This window comes from Schistocerca americana, chromosome 1 (genome assembly GCF_021461395.2).
Source record: "Schistocerca americana isolate TAMUIC-IGC-003095 chromosome 1, iqSchAmer2.1, whole genome shotgun sequence".
Lineage (NCBI taxonomy): Eukaryota > Metazoa > Arthropoda > Insecta > Orthoptera > Acrididae > Schistocerca > Schistocerca americana.
The window spans coordinates 1,124,924,106-1,124,946,448 of NC_060119.1; the positions used below are offsets into that span (position 1 = coordinate 1,124,924,106).

General features: G+C 43.6%; 1 protein-coding gene across 3 annotated transcripts in view; it reads right to left on the reverse strand.

The window, feature by feature from the left end:
* The window catches only part of LOC124551125 (caspase-1-like), a 148,872-nt gene extending 128,097 nt beyond the window's left edge, over positions 1-20,775 (reverse strand). Inside the window, exon 1 of one of the 3 annotated variants that reach the window (XM_047126094.1) lies at positions 20,626-20,775. The gene's annotated coding sequence lies outside the window, so the exon portion shown is untranslated. The remainder of the gene's footprint in view (positions 1-20,625) is intronic. The other 2 variants (XM_047126088.1, XM_047126080.1) reach the window with 2 other exon arrangements.
* Between the last annotated feature and the right edge of the window lie 1,568 nt (positions 20,776-22,343).

Sequence of the window (22,343 nt, forward strand, 5' to 3'; positions counted from 1 at the left end):
GGATAAAAGGGTGGAATCGATTGATTGAGTTCAGGTTAACATTTGAACACCTATTCATCTATTAATAACTTCATTCAAGGTCAATACAAAAATGCAGTTTTGTTTGAACGGTCAACCTGTCGTAAAAACTAAAATAAAATTGAGGACAGTTAAATGTATTAAATACTCTGACTCAATAAAATTCTACAGCATTTACGATCACAAGAAATTATGCGTAAGCATAACGACCAGTGGAACAAGTACTTCCAAGTCTTATTCAGCTTTGAAAATGAAATATTTACAGAAACGCTCTCTAATCTAACTCATTAAAATTGACACTACATTGCTCTAAAATACAATAAAATTTCTATTTAACTGTATTTTGGAAAGGCATATACTCACTTTAACAATTCACAAACAGATTGGTGCGAAAACTAAATTTACGTAGAACCATGAGGACAACGGTAACTTCCCTGGCCCAGCCCGTTGGATCTCCGGCGCTCTTTCTGTCGTAAGTTGTACTTCGGCGTACGAACATCACTCCACTCCATCTTATACAAATACAAGGAAATGCCTCAGCCTACTCTGAAACAACTTAGTATTAGAAACAGGAAACCATCGCTTCTTAGCGCAGCCATACAGTGTAGGTGTACTAGATGCCGGTTATGCACCAATAACCAGTACTCATACAAAACCCATCGCTATACAACAAATATGAAGTTTGCAGTCAGATGGATATAAAGAGAGTAAGTTACTCGGACAACTGCCTGTTAACGCCGTTCGCTAATACAAAGTTAGACCTTGTACAGACTCACACGAACCCAGGGTATGGCCAAATACATGAGCATAGTTTTAACGTAGTTCAAATGGTTCAAATGGCTCTGAGCGCTATGGGACTTAACATCTGAGGTCATCAGTCCCCCAGAACTTAGAACTACTTAAACCTAATTAACCTAAGGACATCACACACATCCATGCCCGAGGCAGGATTCGAACCTGCGACCGTAGCGGTCGCGCGGTTCCAGACTGTAGCACCTAGAACGGCTCGTCCAGACCGGCTGGCTTGAACGTAGTCAATCGGCGCACCGTCTGTAAGTGGTAAGTAGAAAATGATGATAAAGCCACACCAAACTACAGTACCTGTTTTCATTTTGAGCATACGTGTACCACATCCAGAATTCTCTCCGTGATTCCGACTTGCTCTGACACAATACAACCACCGCCGTAAGCCCAGGGTGCGCCACCTCCAGAATGCACAATACAGCTGACCCACGAGTGCTCGGTGAGCGCGGTTAGTCCCATAAACAAATTGCATTGTTTCCACAACGAAACCTTGTCTCGAAATCTGTCGGAAATTCCAAAGACATTCTGGTAGTAAGTGAAGTATGATAGCGGCAAGACACAATCAAAGGCTTCTCTGCGCGATAGCAATGAAAATACTATCGAAACAGTGCTGCCAAAGCAAAATTATTAAACACAGCCTTCCGAAATGCCTTCACCAGAGAAGACGAAATAAATATTCCAGAATTCGAATCAGGAACAGCTGCCAACATGAGTAACTTAGAAGCAGATATCCTCGGAGTAGTGAAGACACTTAAATCACTTAATTAAAGAAACCCTTCTGGTCCAGACTGTATACTAATTACGTTCCTTTCAGACTACGCTGATGCGATAGCTCCATATTTAACGCTCATATATAAACGCTCGCTCATAGAAACAACCGTACCCAAGGACTGGAAAGTTGCAAACTCACACAAATATTCAAGAAAGGCAATGGGAGTAATCCACTAAATGACAGCGCCATATCATTAACGTCGATATGAAGCAGGCTTTTATCGACACAGTATCTCTCGAGCGGCACGTAATCAGATATACGGCATATACTCTCAGTCCTGCGACTGGACTCGTGGTTTCCTGTCAGAGGGGCCACAATTAGTAGTTACGGGCAGAAAGCCGTCGAGTAAAATAGAAGTGATTTGTAGCGCACCCCAGTGTAGTGTTATAGGCTTCTACCGTTCCTTATCTATAACTATATAAACGATTTAGGAGACAATCTGAGCAGCAGTCTTAGGTTGTTTGCAGACTCATCTAGTCAGGTCGTCAGAAGATAGTAACTAATTGCAAAACGAATTAAATATTTGTATGGAGCGAAAAATGTCAATCGTACCTAAATAATGAGAAGTGCGAGGTCATCCACATGAGTGCTAAAAGGAATCCGCTGAACTTCTGTTCTACGGAACATCAATCACCTCTAAAGGCCATAACCCAACTACATACACTACTGGCCATTAAAACTGCTACATCAAAAAGAAATTTAGATGATAAATGGGTATTCATTGGACAAATATATTATAGTAGAATTGACAAGTGATTATATTTTCACTCAGTTTGCGTGCATAGATCCTGAGAATTCAGTTCCCAGAACAACCACCTCTGACCGTAATAACGGCCTTGATACGCCTGGGCATTGAGTCAAACAGAGCTTGGATGACGTGTACAGGTACAGCTGCCGATGCAGCTTTAACACGATACCAGAGTTTATCAAGAGTAGTGACTGGCGTATTGTGACGAGCCAGTTTCTCGGCCTCCATTGACCAACCGTTTTCAATTGGTGAGAGATCTGGAGAATGTGCTGGTCAGGGCAACAGTCGAACATTTTCTGTATCCAGAAAGGCCCGTACAGGACCTGCAACATGCGGTCCTGCATTATGCTGCTGAAATGTAGGGTTTCGCACGGATCGGATGAAGGGTAGAGTCACTGTTTGTAACACATGTTCAAAGTGCTGTCAATGCGAGCAAGAGGTGACAGAAGTGTAACCAATGGCACCCCGGACCCTCACGCCGGGTGATACGCCAGTATGGAGATGACGAACACACGCTTCCAATGTGCGTTCACCGCGATGTCGCCAGACACGGATGCGGCTATCATGATGCTGTAAACAGGACCTGGATTCATCCGAAAAAATGACGTTTTGCCATTCCTGCATCCAGGTTCGTCGTTGAGTACACCATCGCAGGCGCTCCTGTCTGTGTTGCAGCGACAAGGGTAACCGCAGCCATGGTCTCCGAACTGATGGTCCATGATACTGCAAACGTCATCGAACTGTCCGTGTAGATGGTTGTCGTCTTGCAAACGTCCCCATCTGTTGAGTCAGGGATCGAGGCGTGGCTGCACGATCCGTTACAGCCATGCGGATAAGATGCCTGTCATCTCGACTGCTCGTGATACGAGGCCGTTAGGATCCAGCACGGCGTTCCGTATTACCCTGACCCACCGATTCCATATTCTGGTAACAGTCATTGGATCTCAACCAACGCGAAAAGCAATGTCGTGATTCGATAAACCGCAATCGCGATAAGCTACAATCCGACCTTTATCAATGTCGGAAACGTGATGGTACGCATTTCTCCTCCATACACGAGGCATCACGACAACGTTTCACCAGGCAACGCCGGCCAACTGCTGTTTGTGTATGAGAAATCGGTTGGAAACTTTCCTCATGTCAGCACGTTGTAGGTGTCGCCAACGCCGCCAACCTTGTGTGAATGCTCTGAAAAGCTAATCATTTGCATATTACAGCATCTTCTTCCTGTCGGTTAAATTACGCGTCTGTAGTACGTCATCTTCGTGGTGTAGCAAATTTTAATGGCCAGTAGTGTACTTGGGAATGACAATTCCGAACAACTTAAATTGGAAAGAACATACAGAAAATTTTGTGTAGAAGGCGAATGAAAGACTTCGTTTTGCTCACAGAACACTTAGAAGATGCAACAGATGCACTGAAGAGACTGCCTACACTACGGTTGTCCGTCCCCTTTTGGAGTAGTGCTGTGCGGTATGGGATCGTTACCAGGTAGGATTAACGAAGAACATCGAGAAAATTCAAAGAAGGTTAGCGGGTTTATAGTATCGAAGAATGGGGAGAGAATGTCACGGACATGATACACGATTTGGGGTGGGCATCATTAAAACAACAGCGTTTGTCGCTGGAGGAGGATCGTCTCACGAAATTCCGATCACCATCTTTCTCCTCCGAATGTGAGAATATATTCTTGATGCCGAGATACATAGGGAGAAACGATCATCGTAATAAAATAAGGGAAATCAGAGCTCACACGGAAAGATATAGGCGTTCGTTTTTTCCACGCTCTGTTCGAGAGTGGAATAACAGAGAATTATTGTGAAGGTGTTCGATGAACGCTCTGCAAGGCGTTAACTATGGTTTGCAGAAATTCCATGTTGATGCAGCTGTTGATTTAGATGCATTCGTAATTTTCGGTCATGCTCCTACAGAGCGATCGAGTAACTGCCTTTCTTCGTGGATCCGCGTGCCGGCTGACAGACCATTTCCATGTCCCTAGTGCACGCAGATAAAGGCTTCCGGCACGAGAGATATCAGCCCATAAGGCGCCAGGAAATGTAACCGACCTCTGGCTCAGGTGTGGCAGTGCCAACTTAGGTAGTGGTGTCGAATGCGGAACAGTATACTTCTGAATCGAGGAACAGGTGAGAGAACGCTGAAGTCAATATGAAGTAACACTTCGCAACAAAAGTACGTTTACTGATCACGTACGGAACTACTCTCAGAGCTGAACTTCCCGCCTCAGCAAATAATGCACCAATTCATACGTATGCAGAATGCTACAGGTAATTCCAGCGTTCCATAAATAAATAAACCGAGAACCTACATGAAACCGTAAGTGTTCCGAAACGGAAACCCGCACGTCATCAGCCGCGGCAGGTCGTGTGCTTCGCTCCCTTTACTACCATCCACGTGCTAGGAATACGACTCGCTGAGGAACTCCTGTAGCTCTATCCTACGAAAGTGAAAATCAGGACGAAGAAACACACAACTTGGCCAAAGCAGACGTCAATAGCGTTTTCACTACTGGTGTCATAAAAAATACCGTATTTCAAGATTTCATTAAAATACACTGTTGGCCATCGGAATTACAATACCATGGGAGGATAGCGCATGCAGTCTCATTGGAAGAATGCATGATTAAATTTGTAGGTGTGCCCGTTTCGGCCTCTCGATTTTCGGACGTGGCGTTGAGGGCCCAGCTTTGCCCGAGAGCGCCCCTGCGGCATCTCGCCTCGCTAGTCGGAAGGTGGGCTCCAAGTTATACTGATAGGAAAATCTATTTTGTGAGCTTCTGAATGAGATATGGTATATTAAGTTTTGGGTTTTACGACACAGTGATCCATTTGAGGCGCTGATAACCATAAAGCACAACTACGTCGATTGTGAGAGTGTTGCATTTATCCACGCTTGTGACATCTGTTTATCTTATAGTAGGTCAGGTTTACCTGTACTGAAGCCTCACATTGTGTACATGAACATTCGCTAAAAGCTGTACCATTGGTTTCTCTGATATTCACTTAAATGTGGGGTCGACGACGGTGTGCTTTGTGTCCTTATGATTCTTGGCGCCTAATTTGTCATGTGACATGGTGGTATACAGTACTACTTTAGATTAAGTAGTGTGTAAGTCTAGGAACCGATGACCTCAGCAGTTTGGTCCCATAGAAGCTTACCACAAATTTAAATAAATAAATAAATAAAATATAATAAATAAAATGCTAACAGAAAAGTAAATTACCAGCAAAAGTTAGCCGCATAGGAACTAGGCCCTCCTAAGCCACATCCGCTGTCTGAGAAAGTGGCGAAAACAAATAAGCGTGGCTGCAAGTGAACATTTAACAAAGAAGTGTGTAATAAGCCTAAGTTGTTGTGTGGGTGCAACGTGAGTGTGTCTGATTTTCAGCCCGGAAGTTAGTTTGCTAAGTAATACATGAGGTAGGGATCTTGTGTGTTTGTCAAAAAGAATAAAATAAAAAAGCACGAGAACTCCCGCCTACACAAAAATGTAGAACGGAGAGTAGCGAAAGCTTAAACATTATTTCGTTCTCGCCCTAAACTGTACTTAGTTGTATACAAAACAACAAAATTCCACAAAAACAGTTCTTGCATTTTTCAGACAAATTATGCATATTATTATTATTGGCATTGACAGTAGTTGTATAAATATGTTATACAGCAGCAGCTATTAATTCCGCACCTCGATATTTATGTGAATCTAAAACCTTGTAAACAACCAGAATGTACACTCACGAGCCGCCACTGATCAGAACACGTGTCTAGACAAGTCCAAAAGAACAGATACAGGGTGTCCAGAAAATGACTCCCTGATTTCAAAATTAAATATCTCGAAAACAAAGACCGATAGAGGAATGCAGTAAACGGTATGTTTATTGTGAAAGCTGTAAGAAGTTTATACAGCAGTTTGAAATAATAGTTACAAAAGCTGCTAACAGATGGCGCTGTACGCTGTACAGCTCATATCAGCATACATAAGTGAAATAACCGTGCCGGCCGAAGTGGCCGTGCGGTTAGTGCTCAGAGCCATTTTTTTGAAATAACCGCATGAAAACAATCTTTGCAAACAATCACATCACAATTTTTTCAAAATGTTCACCATTGGCACTACAGAGGTGGCGCAAACGAAGAATGAAATTCGCCATCACATTTCGTAGTGTCCCAACCGAAATGGATTCACATGCCACAGAGATCGCCGATTCAAGCTCGTCCAGCGTGGCGGGATGCTTTGGGTAGACCATGTCTTTCACTGTGCCCCCCCCCCCCCCCCCAAAAAGTCACAGGGAGTCAAATCCGGCGAATTTGGAGGCCAATCCATGCCTGCACCAGTAAATTTGGGATATTCCAAAGCAATGACTCGATTCCCGAAGTATTCCTCAAGGAAGCGAAACACTTGTTCGGTCCGATGTGGTCGGGCTCCATCCTGCATGAACCATTCAGTACCTGGTCGATCCTCTAACGCTTGCTGTGTGGCGACAAATTGTTCCAAAATAGCAACGTAACGTGCACCAGAGACCGTTTCTCGAATGAAAAAAGGGCCAATAATGCCTCTGCTGCATACTGCAGCCCACACAGCAACTTTAGGAGGATACAGGGGTTTCGCTTCACACCAATATGGCTTTTCGGAACCAAAAAAAAGCCAGTTCTGCTTATTCACGTAACCATTCAGGTGGAAGTGTGCTTCATCTGTAAACCAGATGCAGCCAACATCAAATCCTTCACTATCAATCATTGTGAGCATCTGATTAGCAAAGGCAACCCCTTCTTGCAGAGCACGTACTGGTATGGCCTGGTGCGTTTGAATTTTGAATGGAAACATCTGTAGACTCTTTCTCAGCATTTTCTGCGTGCTGGAACGTTTCAAACCAGTCTCTGATGCAATTCTACGGACGGATGACATTGGATTTCGCTGAATAATTCCAGAAACTGTGGCGATATTTTCAGGCGTAACTGCGGATTGCTTGCGGCCAACATGCCCCACTAGATCATCAGTTACGCTGCCTGTTCGTTGAAATTTTGCGAAGAGCGTACGAATGGTTTTCGCATCGGGTCCTTTTGGAACATTCAATCGTGCTTGAAAACTTCGCCTTGTTGCCATAGGACTCTCTTCTAACCTGTGATACTCTAGCACCAGAAAAACGCGTTGTTCAATGGAGTACATGGTTTTAATCTCTTCCTTCGGTACGCTAACCTCCTTTCACGTTTCAATAGTGGAACTGATCGCTCCGGGCTTCGGATCTCTATTTATACTAGGCATGGCGATTACAGCGCCATTTGTTAGCAGCTTTTGTAACTATTATTTCAAACTGCTGTATAAACGTCTTACAGCTTTCACAATAAACATACCGTTTACTGCATTCCTCTATCGATCTTTGTTTTCGAGATATTTAATTTTGGTCCCCTGCTCGTGGTCGTGTGGTAGCGTTCTCGCTTCCCACGCCCGGGTTCCCGGGTTCGATTCCCGGCGGGGTCAGGGATTTTCTCTGCCTCGTAATGACTGGGTGTTGTGTGATGTCCTTAGGTTAGTTAGGTTTAAGTAGTTCTAAGTTCTAGCGGACTGATGACCATAGATGTTAAGTCCCATAGTGCTCAGAGCCATTTGAAACATTTAATTTTGAAATCAGGGAGTCCTTTTCTGGACACCCTGTACCATGCATTCATATAACAGGGGTCCCATATCACTCCAACTGCACACGCCCCACACCGTTACAGAGCCTCCACCAGCTTGAAATATCCCCCGATGACATGCAGCGTCCGTGGTTCATACCCGTACACGTCCATCCGCTCGATACAGTGCGAAATGAGACTCGTCCGACTAGGCAACATGTTTCCAGTCATCAACAGTCCAATGTCGGTGTTGACGGGCCCAGGCGAGGCATAAAGCCCTGTGTCGTGCAGTCATCAAGGGTACATGAGTGGGCCTTCGGCTCCGAAAACCCATATCGATGATGTTTCGTTGAATGGTTCGCACGCTGAAACTTGTTGATGGCCCAGCATTGAAATCTGCAGCAACTTACGGAAGGGTTGCACTTCTGTTACGGTGAACGATCCTCTCCAGTCGTATTTGGTCCCGTTCTTGCATGATTTTCTTCTGGCCGCAGCGAAGTCGGAGATTTGATGTTTTACCGGATTCCTGATAATCACGGTGCATCCACGACCTGGTCGTACGGGAAAATCCCCACTTGATCGCTACCTCGGATATGCTGTGTCGCATCTCTCGTGCGCCGATTATAACACAACGTTCAAACTCACTTAAATCTTGATAACCTGCCATTGTAGCAGCAGTAACCGATCTGACAACTGCACCAGACACTTTTTGCCTTTTATAGGTATTGCCGACCGTAGCGCCGTATTCTTCCCGTTTTTTTTTAAAAAAAAAAAAACGGCTCTGAGCACTATGGGACTTAACATCTATGGTCATCAGTCCCCTAGAACTTAGAACTACTTAATCCTAACTAACCTAAGAACATCATACAACACCCAGTCATCACGAGGCAGAGAAACTTCCCATTTACATATCTCGTATTTGAATACGCATGCCTATACCAGTTTCTTTGGCTCTTCAGTGTAGATACAGTTTATTGTTTATGCAGTGCATGGAGTAACGTTCTAAGAGTTTCTTCCGTTTCTTTAACGTGAACCTTGTCTCATTCCATGTCCCTGAAGTTTCCTCTTCGTTATTGGATGTACAGAACACTATCAACTAATTTTTTATTGAGCAATGTACACAGTAACATAGCTATCCGTGTTGCAACTATGTCAGACAGCGTAAACCCATCTGTTAACACGGAGACAGATCTTTTTTATTTGAATTAATTGCCTATCATGACAAGTGGGCACGAACGCATTCATATTAGGGTTGGGACGTCACTGCTGATTACAGATGGCAACTTCCGCCAGACAGAGAAACGTTTGCGAGACCAGACGCCGTTTGGATGGAAAGACATAGACCCTACCGAGACTTTACTAATTTCAAAAATCTGTTCCCACGGCATCGGTATTCTTCCCGCTAGTCGCATGACATTACCAGCTTTATACTCACTCTGCTTAGCTGCAATGTAGGCGAGTCGCAGTTTTCGTATTAATTACCTGGTTGAACTGAATTCTACCGACAAATCTTCGGAGTTTGTTCACGGATATTTTCTGCTGGCTTGTTCATGAGTAACAACATAAAAATACTGATGTATTTGGTTTGTTTGTATGAGGAAAAACCTTCACAGCAGTAAAAAGGCAAGTTATTCTTCTCGCAGTAGCACTTCCAACATTTGTCCTCAAGCATTTGCTGGACGTATTCCAATCTCTGGTTTCCTCAACAGCTTTTACTCTCTACAGTTTCCTCTAGTACCATTAAAATTATTCCTTGATGTCTTAGTAGCTGTCCTACCATTCTGTTCCTTCTTCCTGTCAGTGTTTTACATATATTCCTTTCCTCGACTATTCTACGGAGAACCTTACCTTTTCTGTGCAAATAATTTTCAGCATTCTTCTGTAGCACAACATCTCAGATGCTTCATTTCTCTTCGTTTCCAGTTTTCCCACAGTCCATGTTTCACCATCATACAATGCTGCAGCCCAAATGTACATTATCAGAAAATTTTTCCTCAGATTAATGAGTATGTTTGATATTAGTAGACTTCTCTTGGTTGGGAATGCTCTTTTTGTCATTGCTAGACTGCTTTCTTTATCCTCCTTGCTCTGTTTGTCATTGGTTATTTTGGTGCGTAGGAAGCAGAATTCCTTAGCTTCATGTGCTCCGTGATCACCAGTCCTGACGTTAAATTTCTCGCCGTTCTCATTTCTACTAATTCTCATTACTTTTGCCTTTCTTCGATTTACTCTTAATCCATCCACATTTTATAATCCTTAAACTGTTCATTCCGTTCAGCGGATCCTATAATTCTTCTTCACTTTCACTTAGGGTAGCAATATCATCAGCGAATCTTGTCATCCTTTCACATTGAATTTTAACTCCACTCTTGAACCTTCCTTCCCTTTCCATCATTGCTTTTTCGATGTACAGACTGAACCGTAGGGTCGAGACGCTATGTCACTGTCTTACACCCTTTTAAATTCGAGCACATCGTTTTTGCCCTCCAGTCTTACTGTTCCGTCTTGGCTCTTGTACGAGTACGTATTGTATATTACCATTCTTTTCCTATAGCTTACCACTACTTTTCTCTGAATTCCGAACATCTTACACCATTTGCCATCGTCGAACGCTTTTTCCAGGTCGACAAATCCTATGAAAGTATCTTGATTTCTCTTCAGTCTTGTTCCCTTTATCATAGCAACGTTTGAATTGCCTCTCTGGTGCCTTTACCTTTCATAAAGGCAAACTGATCGGCATCTAACGCAGACTCAATTATCTTTTCCATTCTTCTGTGTACTATTCTCGTCTGCAATTTGCATGCATGATCTGTTAAGCTGGTTGTACGATAATTGTTGCTCTTCTCGGCTCTTGCTATTTTCTGGATTGTGAGGTTGATGTTTCTTGAAAGTAGGACGGTATATCGCCAGGCTCATACGTGCTACACACCAACGTGAAAATTCGTTTTGTTGTCACTTCATCTAATTATTTTTGAAATTGTAATGGACTGTTACCCATCCCTTCCGCCTTATTCGATATTAAGTCTTCCAAAGCTCTTTTAAATTCTGATATTAACACTTGATACTCTGTCTTCTATATCGACTGTCCTGCTTCTTCTTCTGTCACGCCATCAGACAAGTCTTCCCCCTCATACAAGATTTCAATGTACTCTTTCCATATATCCGCTCTCTTCCCAGCATTTATCAAGGAATTCGCACTGCACTGTTAACGTACCGTCCCTACTTTTAATTACAACGAAGATTGTTTTGCACTACCTATTTATTTCATTCCTAAGTGACTTGTATTACTGTATTCCTGAATTTCCCTGAACATTTTTGTGCTTCCTTTTTTCATCGATCAACTGAAGTATTTCTTCTGTTATCTGTAGTTTCATTGCAATTACCTTCTTTGAACCTACATTTTTTTCTAAAAATTATTCCATTCAATCTTGGCGTGGTGGTACAGCAACCTTATATTGCTAAACAGTCGTAGGTTGCACAACGTTCTTTATTAATTCAAGGACGTCGCATTTCGCCCGGTTAGGGGATCCTCATGTTATGTCAAAAAATCAGAAATTTTCTGCCAGAAAACATTCGTCAAGGTGACATGACACCGCATAAGACGTACTAAAAGGCCATCTCATGGAGACGACAAAAGGCGTAGCAGCGTAGAACAGGAACTCTCTCACAAACTGTAAATACAGCCGTAGATCTCAAGGGGCTCAGAGACCCGTCCGTATTTACATAGTGCATATATATGAATACATTTTTAACATAACCTGACGATATCCTATCCGAGCGAAACACGTCGTTCTTGAGTTAATAAAGAACATTGTGCAACCAACTACTGTTTTTAAACACTATGGTTTTTCTTTCCAACTTCTGTGATGGCCCTTTTTAGAGTTGTCTATTCGTCTTCAACTGAAATGCCAACTGAGATATTCCTTTTTGCAGTATCTACAGTCTCAGACAACTTCAGTCGTGTCTCCCTATCCCACTCCTTTACCCGTTCATTCTTCCTGATTGGGCTCTCAAACTTCAGCCATGTGGAGTCATTCCAGATGTGGAATGGGTTCTCACATATGCCATGAAGAGCACAGGGTGCAGCCAACTGCAGGTAGTTGCTCGCGTAGGTACCAATAATGTGTGTCACTTTAGATCAGCAGAGATTCTCTCTGGTTTCGAGCGGCTAACAGGAGTGGTAAAGGCTGCCAGTCTTACTTGCAAGATGAAAGAAGTGCTGACCATTTGCAGTATACTCGAGAGGACCGATTGCGGACCTCTGGTACAGAGCCGAGCGGAGGGTCTGAATCAGAGCCTCAGACCGTGTAGGCAGCAGATTCCTCGACTTGCGCCAAAGGGTTGTTGGGTTTCGGGTTCCGTGGAATAGGTCAGGAGTCCGCTATACGCAGAAGGCGGCTACACGAGTAACAGAGGCTGTGTGGCGTGGACTGGGCGGTGTTTTTAGGTTAGAGGTTCTCGGAAAACACAAGAAGGGTTTCAGTCACAAAGGGTGCAGGCCGAACACAGGAAGAACGTAGATACAGGAACAATCGGTATAACATTTGTAAATTGTCGTAGCTGTGTTGGGAAAGTACCGGAGCTCCAAGCGCTGATAAAGTCACTGATGCTCAAATCACTATAGGCACTGAAAGCTGGCTAAAGCCGCAGATAAGCTCAGCCGAAATTTTGAGGAGAACCTCACGGTGTTCCGAAAGGATAGGCTAAACACTGTGGGCGGTGCTGTGTTTGTCGCTGTTAGAAGTAGTTTAACTTGTCGCGAAATTGAAGAAGACAGTTCCTGTGAGTTAGTATGGGCAGAGGTCATTGTTGACAACCGGATTAAAATAATAATTGGATCCTTTTACCGACCTCCCAATTCAGATGATACAGTTGCTGAAAGATTCAAAGAAAACTTGAGTCAAACACGTGCCCGACTCATACGATTATAGTTGGTGGCGACTTTATTTCACCCTCGATATGCTGGCGAAAATACATGTTTAATTCCGAAGGTACCCATAAAACATCATCCGAAATTGTGCTGAACGCATTCTCTGAGCAGTTAGTTCATGACTCTACACGAATAGTAAACCGTTGTGAAAACGCACTTGGCCTCTTAGCAACAAATGATGCTGAGTTAATAACGAGCATCAAAACGGATACAGGGATTAGTGAACACAGCGTTGTCATAGCGAGATAATACTGTAACGGCCAAATCGTCCAAAAATAAACGAAATATATTCCTGTTCAAAAAATCAGATAAATATTCACTTGACACCTCCCTGAAAAACAATCTCCACTCATTCCAAATTAATTAGTTAGGTGTAGTTAACCACTCAAGGCCCAGAACCTCAATCAGCTCCTCGGCCACGTTTGACAATCCCGTTAGCCGAATGACGGTGACTTCCATGCCGGAAGTCTTCAGCCGCCATTGCTGATAATTTTTATTCAGGACTTAAGCGGTGGGTTGGTTCCAACCCCGAACGGCGGACATTTTGATTACTAATCGAATATGCTGGAGTAGAGGTACATAGAGAATTAAAGGTTGGTTCTTTTATTTACTAAAATCCTTTGTTTTTTTCATTGTTGTATGTCCTGACGAAACTCTACCATCTGGTGAGCAAGATGTATGAGACAGGTGAAATACCCTCAGACTTTAAGAAGAATTTAATAATTCCAATCCCAAAGAAAGCAGGTGTTGACATATGTGAAAATTACCGAACTATCAGTTTAATAAGTCACGGCTGCAAAATACTAACGCGAATTCTTTACAGACGTGGTACAACAACAAAGTTAGGAAACTACTGAGAAAGCAAAGAGAGCTCCACTCCAAGTTTAAACGCAGCCAAAACCTCTCAGACAAACAGAAGCTAAAAGATGTCTAAGTTAGCGTAAGGAGGGCTATGCTTGAAGCGTTCAGTGAATTCGAAAGTAAAATTCTATGTACCGACTCGACAGAAAATCCTACAAAGTTCTGGTCTTACGTTAAATCAGTAAGTGGCTCGAAACAGCATATCCAGACACTACGGGATGATGATGGCATTGAAACAGAGGATGACACGCGTAAAGCTGAAATACTAAACACCTTTTTCCAAAGCTGTTTCACAGAGGAAGACCGCACTGCAGTTCCTTCTCTAAATCCTCGCACAAACGAAAAAATGGCTGACATCGAAATAAGTGTCCATGGAATAGAAAAGCAACTGGAATCACTCAATAGAGGAAAGTCCACTGGACCTGACGGGATACCAATTCGATTCTACACAGAGTACGCGAAAGAACTTGCCCCCCTTCTAACAGCCGTGTACCGCAAGTCTCTAGAGGAACGGAGGGTTCCAAATGATTGGAAAAGAGCACAGATAGTCCCAGTCTTCAAGAAGGGCCGTCGAGCAGATGCGCAAAACTATAGACCTATATCTCTGAAGTCGATCTGTTGTAGAATTTTAGAACATGTTTTTTGCTCGAGTATCATGTCGTTTTTGGAAACCCAGAATCTACTATGTAGGAATCAACATGGATTCCGGAAACAGCGATCGTGTGAGACCCAACTCGCTTTATTTGTTCATGAGACCCAGAAAATATTAGATACAGGCTCCCAGGTAGATGCTATTTTTCTTGACTTCCGGAAGGCGTTCGATACAGTTCCGCACTGTCGCCTGATAAACAAAGTAAGAGCCTACGGAATATCAGACCAGCTGTGTGGCTGGATTGAAGAGTTTTTAGCAAACAGAACACAGCATGTTGTTATCAATGGAGAGACGTCTACAGACGTTATAGTAACCTCTGGCGTGCCACAGGGGAGTGTTATGGGACCATTGCTTTTCACAATATATATAAATGACCTAGTAGATAGTGTCGGAAGTTCCATGCGGCTTTTCGCGGATGATGCTGTAGTATACAGAGAAGTTGCAGCATTAGAAAATTGTAGCGAAATGCAGGAAGATCTGCAGCGGATAGGCACTTGGTGCAGGGAGTGGCAACTGACCCTTAACATAGACAAATGTAATGTATTGCGAATATATAGAAAGAAGGATCCTTTATTGTATGATTATATGATAGCGGAACAAACACTGGTAGCAGTTACTTCTGTAAAATATCTGGGAGTATGCGTGCGGAACGATTTGAAGTGGAATGATCATATAAAATTAATTGTTGGTAAGGCGGGTACCAGGTTGAGATTCATTGGGAGAGTGCTTAGAAAATGTAGTCCATCAACAAAGGAGGTGGCTTACAAAACACTCGTTCCACCTATACTTGAGTATTGCTCATCAGTGTGGGATCCGTACCAGATCGGTCTGACGGAGGAGATAGAGAAGATCCAAAGAAGAGCGGCGCGTTTCGTCACAGGGTTATTTGGTAACCGTGATAGCGTTACGGAGATGTTTAATAAACTCAAGTGGCAGACTCTGCAAGAGAGGCGCTCTGCATCGCGGTGTAGCTTGCTCGCCAGGTTTCGAGAGGGTGCGTTTCTGGATGAGGTATCGAATATATTGCTTCCCCCTACTTATACCTCCCGAGGAGATCACGAATGTAAAATTAGAGAGATTCGAGCGCGCACGGAGGCTTTCAGACAGTCGTTCTTCCCGCGAACCATACGCGACTGGAACAGGAAAGGGAGGTAATGATAGTGGCACGTAAAGGCCCTCCGCCACACACCGTTGGGTGGCTTGCGGAGTATAAATGTAAATGTAGATGTAGAATGGAAAAACTGGTAGAAGCCGACCTCGGGGAAGATCAATTTTGGATTCCGTAGAAATGTTGGAACACGTGAGGCAATACCGACCTTACGACTTATCTTAGAAGAAAGATTAAGGAAAGGGAAACCTACGTTTCTAGCATTTGTAGACTTGGAGAAAGCTTTTGACAATGTTGACTGGAATACTCTCTTTCAAATTCTAAAGGTGGGAGGGGTAAAATACAGGGAGCGAAAGGCTATTTACAATTTGTACAGAAACCAGATGGCAGTTATAAGAGTCGAGGGACATGAAAGGGAAGCAGTGGTTGGGAAGGGAGTGAGACACGGTTGTAGCCTCTCCCCTATGCTATTCGATCTGTATGTTGAGCAAGCAGTAAAGGAAACAAAAGAAAAGTTCGGAGTAGGTTTTAAAATCCATGGAGAAGAAATAAAAACTTTGAGATCCGCCGATGACATTGTAATTCTGTCAGAGGACTTGGAAGAGCAGTTGAACGGAATGGACAGTGTCTTGAAAGGAGGATATAAGATGAACATCAACAAAAGCAAAACGAGGATAATGGAATGTAGTCGAATTAAGTCGGGTGATGCTGAGGAAATTAGATTAGGAAATGAGACACTTAAAGTAGTAAAGGAGTTTTGCTATTTGAGGAGCAAAATAACTGATGACGGTCGAAGTAGAGAGGATATAAAATGTAGACTGGCAATGGCAAGGAAAGCGTTTCTGAAGAAGAGAAATTTGTTAACATCGAGTATAGATTTAAGTGTGAGGAAGCCGTTTCTGAAAGTATTTGTATCGAGTGTAGCCATGTGTGGAAGTGAAACATGGACGATAAATAGTTTAGACGAGAATAGAAGCTTTCGAAATGATGTGCTACAGAAGAATGCTGATGATTAAATGGGTAGATCACATAACTAATGAGGGGGCATTGAATAGAATTGGGGAGAAGAGGAGTTTGTGGCACAACTTGACCGGAAGAAGGGATCGGTTGGTAGGACGTGTTCTGAGGCATCAAGGGATCACAAATTTAGCATTGGAGGGGAGCGTGGAGGGTATAAATCGTAGAGGGAGACCGAGAGATGAATACACTAAGCAGATCCAGAAGGATGTAGGCTGCAGTAGGTACTGGGAGATGAAGAAGCTTGGACAGGACAGAGTAGCATGGAGAGCTGCATCAAACCAGTCTCAGGGCTGAAGACCACAACAGCAACATTTTTTTAAACATGGCGATAGCCAGAGAATATGCAGTTCTAACAATGGAAACGCCGTGGATCGCCTCCTCATTGGAGTAACACCCCAACGGTGTGATAAGTTAAGAAAGACACTACTGATGAAATTCGAGAAAAATGGAAATTGTCTGAATTTGAGAGTGCGGATAACTGCAAGATTGAGCTCACTAAGGAAGTGCCAAAAATCAAGAATATTTTTCTCGCCGTCAGTAAGCAAGTAGTAAACCTCGAGTCCGCAAATCAACTTCACGGAGCTCGTCTTCGCTTTCGGGAAGCATGCCGAGCTCAGAAAGAGGACGACGCGAGCAGGTATCTGACGAGGAGTCGTTCGGGTAATTAGGAACAACATCTGTCGCACCAAGAACCACACACCCATCGGCGATCTGCACACCAGGCAATGCTTGACCGTGTCCAGTGCATCACAATGGAGTGTCTGCAAGGTGAATCCTGTGAAGGTGTGACCAGCATAGTCGCTTCGCATTGACCGTAAGGTATCGTGCAGACTAGCCGTGCAACGGTGCCATAGCGCCATCTGAGAGCTGACTAAAAGGGCTATTGCTGTGCCAGTGGCATGATACAGACCTAAACAGCCCCTGCACGGTGGGAGGGTGAGGGTCTCGTGCTGTATCTTGAACATACGAGCCTAGTACCGCTAGCATGTTGCGAGCCATAGACTGCTGAATGGGAAGTGTCTGTGCCATGTGGGGGATACGTGATGCCAAATATACATTTACATACTGTGTCTGCTTAAGAAGATCGAAGGCGAATAAACGATGATCTACGAGCCCAGCTCATAGTTTAGGCAACGGCAGTTGAGGGCAATAGTGCGCCGCAGATCCCGTGCGAAATCGAGTCCTCAACATCGGACAGTAGCAGCTTCACGCAATGTAACAGTACCGTCCGCAGGAAGCCCAGCATCTCGATTTTCCGACGTTAAGGCAGTGGGTGGTAACTCCGTGATCTCAGCACCGCTACGAAGAATGATTATGACAATGTCCGCACAAGGAGTGCAACTGAGTACATGGTCAGCGAGAGACGTCCCAGACAGTCGTTAACGGAGACCCCGGAGCAGTGGTTCCACGGCGAAAGCATACAACAGTGCTGAGAGTGGGAAGATATGAGGCAGCCATTGTAGAGAACACGGGTGTGCCTCCACGAAGGAGACGCATTACGACTTCGACGGTAGTGTCAGGGTATCTCATATTGCAGAGCACCCCTTTCAGGAAGTCGTGATCGATCCGATCGAACGCCTGGCTGAAGTCAAGAGCTGCCAAAACGTCAGCGACACGGTGAGAGTGACCAAGAGCGATTACGTTCCGATAGCGACAGAGGGCAGTGGGGATGTTACTGGCACCTCCGAAAGAAGTTTGATCAGGGGAAACCACGTACCGGATCGTCCGATTTAGCTGTGCAGCCAACAGCCGGGTAAAGATACACTACTGGCCATTAAAACTGCTACAACAAGAAGAAATGCAGATGATAAACGGGTATTCATTGGACGAATATATTATGCTAGAACTGACACGTCATTACATTTTCACGCAATTCGGGTGCATAGATACTGAGAAATCAGTACCCAGTACAACCACCTCATCAAGAGTAGTGGCTGGCGTATTGTGACGAGCCAGTTGCTCCACCATTGACCAGATGTTTTCAATTGGTGAAAGAGCTGGAGAACGTGCTGGCCAGGGCAACAGTCGGACATTTTCTGTATCCATAAAGGCTCATACAGGACCTGCAACATGTCGTCGTGCATTATCCTGCTGAAATGTAGGGTTTCACAGGGACCGAATGAAGGGTAGAGCCACGGGTCGTAACACATCTAAAATGTAACGTCCACTGTTCAAAGTGCCGTCAATGCGAACAAGAGGTGACCGAGACGTGTAACCAATGGCACCCCATACCATCACGCCGGGTGATACGCCAGTATGGCGATGACGAATACACGTTTCCAATGTGCGTTCACCGCGATGTCCTCAAACACGGATGCGACCATCATGATGCTGTAAACAGAACCTGGATTCATCCGAAAAAATGAAGTTTTGCTATTCGTGCACCCAGATTCGTCGTTGAGTACACCATCGCAGGTGCTCCTGTCTGTGACACAGCGTCAAGGGTAACCACAGCCATGGTCTCCGAGCTGATAGTCCATGATGCTGCAAACTTCGTCGAGCTGTTCGTGCAGATGGTTGTTGTCTTGCAAACGTCACCATCTGTTGACTCAGGGATCGAGACGTGGCTGCACGATCCGTTACAGCCATGCGGGTAAGAAGCCTGTCATCTCGACTGCTAGTGATACGAGGCCGTTGGGATCCAGCACGGCGTTCCGTATTACCCTCCTGAACCCACCGATTCCATATTCTGCTAATAGTCATTGGATCTTGACCAACGGGAGCAGCAATGTCGCGATACAATAAACCGCAATCGCCATAGGCTACAATCCGACCTTAATCAAAGTCGGAAACGTGGTGGTACGCATTTCTCCTCCATACACGAGGCATCACAACAACATTTCACCAGCCAACGCCGATAAACTGCTGTTTGTGTATGAGAAATCGGTTGGAAACTTTCCTCATGTCAGCACGTTGTAGGTGTCGCCACCGGCGCCAACCTTGTGTTAATGCTCTGAAAAGCTAATCATTTGCACATCACAGCATCTTCTCCCTGTCGGTTAAATTTCGCGTCTGTAGCACGTCATCTTCGTGGTGTAGCAATTTTAATGGCCAGTAGTGCACAACACAAAGCTCAAAGTAACTGCCGTAGGTGAAAAGTACGGCGATGCGGTTGCCATCACTGTTGAGCAAGCGCCTTGGTGGTACGCTCCCATAGCAGTCCGTAACCCATGGACAAGATGCATATCGGCCAATTCATCATCAGTTAACCTGTCCGCAAGGCACAGCTAATACTACTGAAAAAAAAACTTTGTCATTAACGAGTAATGCTGAATTCAAACTTAAGGGCGAAGATTGTCAAAAGCAAGCCTTGTCTCTGAATGAAACAAGTTTGTTCCCAATCGAGGGGGGTGCGATGGGGAGGTTCCTTTGTAAGAAACATAGGCTTTAAATAGAGGAAGAAATTGCTGAGAGTGAACGTTTGGAGCACAGCATTGTGTGGTAGTGAAACACAGACTGTGGAGAAATCGGAAAAGAAGAGAATTGAAGTATTTGAGATGGGTTGCTACAGAATAACATTGAAAACCAGGTGACTTAAAAGACAGGTCATTAGGTTGTCCGCAGAAACGGCGAAAAAAGGAACACATGGAAAACACTGACATGAAAAGCAGAGAGCATGATAGTACATGTGTTAAGGTCTAGAGGGACTGTCGAGGGTAAGGTCTGCAGGGGAAGACAGAGATTGGAATACATACAGCAGATGTCTGAGCGGCTAAAATAAATAATTGAGGACGTACGATGGAAATACTACTTTGAAATGGTTCGCGCAGAAGAGGAATTCTTGGTGGGTCGCATCAATCCAGTCAGAAGACTGATAACTAAAAGAAAACACGTATTGCTGTCAATGGAGGACGTTTTTCTCCCATGGAAGTCTTAATGTAGAAACTCACAGTACGGTCTCTGATATTCTGCTAGAAAAGAATTTTAGTGACCTTTTCCAATTCTGGAGAACATATTTTTCCTAATGGAATTTGTCGTCAATGTAATTCTACACACAAGATTGAGTTGTACACAAGAAAACATTCAGCAAGTTTGAGAAAACGAATAATACAAGCGAAAAAGAAATGAGAATATGCACTGTACTTACGTTATTAAGAGTGCTGTCGCGTCTGGGCCGTGTCTTGTGCTGCGACTTGCACAAGATAGAAGTTATCTCATTATAGGAGACATGAGTTCCGCGAATGACGTATCATTTGTCGCCGACTCATTATTGGTTGTCGAGTTCGCGAATCAGACGGCAGCAGATTTCCAGTTCCCGTCTTGGAGAATACAGAAAATGCCCGCTGACTCAGGATGCGAAGTTTCCTGTTGACGGCGTAGAAACGCTCGGGAGTGCTTATGTGTGGTGTGCGAAACGGCCAGTAGATGCTATCTAAGTCACACAAATTAAAAATACCGGTCGTGATAATATGAAGAATGTAAATCAAAAATATACTCGTACTCATTCTTCACGATATTTGATGAAATGCAAGTTTGATAGACAGCACACAAATGTCACTTCCTTACTCGACAGAGACGTTCGATGATAAAACCAGACTGCGAAAACTCTTTCATTGGTTTTCCCGGACACGGTACCACCTCTTCATCCGTTCAGTCTTCAAGCCCCCGCAGAGAAAAAATCGATTGTTAGACGAAATCAATTTCTTTTTAAATACGGGCCCATTGCTGGCAGTTGTAAAAAATTAGCATTATTATGTTACACTAGTATTCCAAAGATCACGAAGTGGTATGGTGTGGAAAGAAGAGGTGAGGTGTAGAAAAAAATTGAAAACGTACGTTTTATTGAACTGAAATACAATGAAATTACTTAAAATTGTGTCTTATTAATGTATTTTATTAAAGTATCACAAGTATTTAATTATAAAATAATGTAAACTATTAATTTCTATATTTCAATAGAGTATAATGAGTTGCACCAAATACAGTTGTTTATTGCGGTCCTAAACTTCACACCAACTGTAAGACATGTAATACGCTCTGGCAGGTCGCTGAATACATGTGCTTCCTTATAGCTCCCGCCCATCTGTACGAATGTTAACACCTTGCATTTTTTGTAGTGGTTGGTCCTACTATTATTTTACGCGTTGTTCTATATACGGGAAAAATAGATATTTTTCGTAACGGGAGATAAAACTCATAAATATATTTATTGTGAAGCAACTGTCAAAATAGCAAGGTCTTTTTGTAGAAGATTCTGCATTATGATCAAACGCCAGATAATATCAGGCTTCTGTAATACGAAAATGCTATGTCTGGTAGCTGTGACTTTTCCCAGGAAATGGTTCTGTAACTCATCAGTGAACGGAATTACGCCAGATAAACTACTTCCTTAATTTTTAAATATCTAAAGCGGTAATTATACGTACAGTGAATTTATTTCATCTACGGCACTTAATTGGTTCTGTAGCGTGTGCTTCGCAGTTTCATGAGCTGGATCCCACATACTTTACGCTTTCTACCCTGGTGCCTCACTGAGTAAATTACTTTTAATTTCTGTAGAGGTTAATGAGCACTATTGATTTGTACACAACCAACTGAATCTTGCCATAATTTATCTATAATCCAGGTCGGAAATTCTGGATGATACAAATTCTGTGTGTCTGTTGGTATGTGATCGAAATGGAATGGGTGCACTCTGTCAATCATTAACATGTAGTGTCTACTATTCCTTAATATTTTTCTTATGCACGACTATATCGCAATTCCCAAAATCAAAAGTGTTGGACAAGTCTTAAAAAAATTTATTGACTCAGTTGTATCATCAGTCAAGGTAATTAATGCCTATTAATCATTTATAGGACGAAG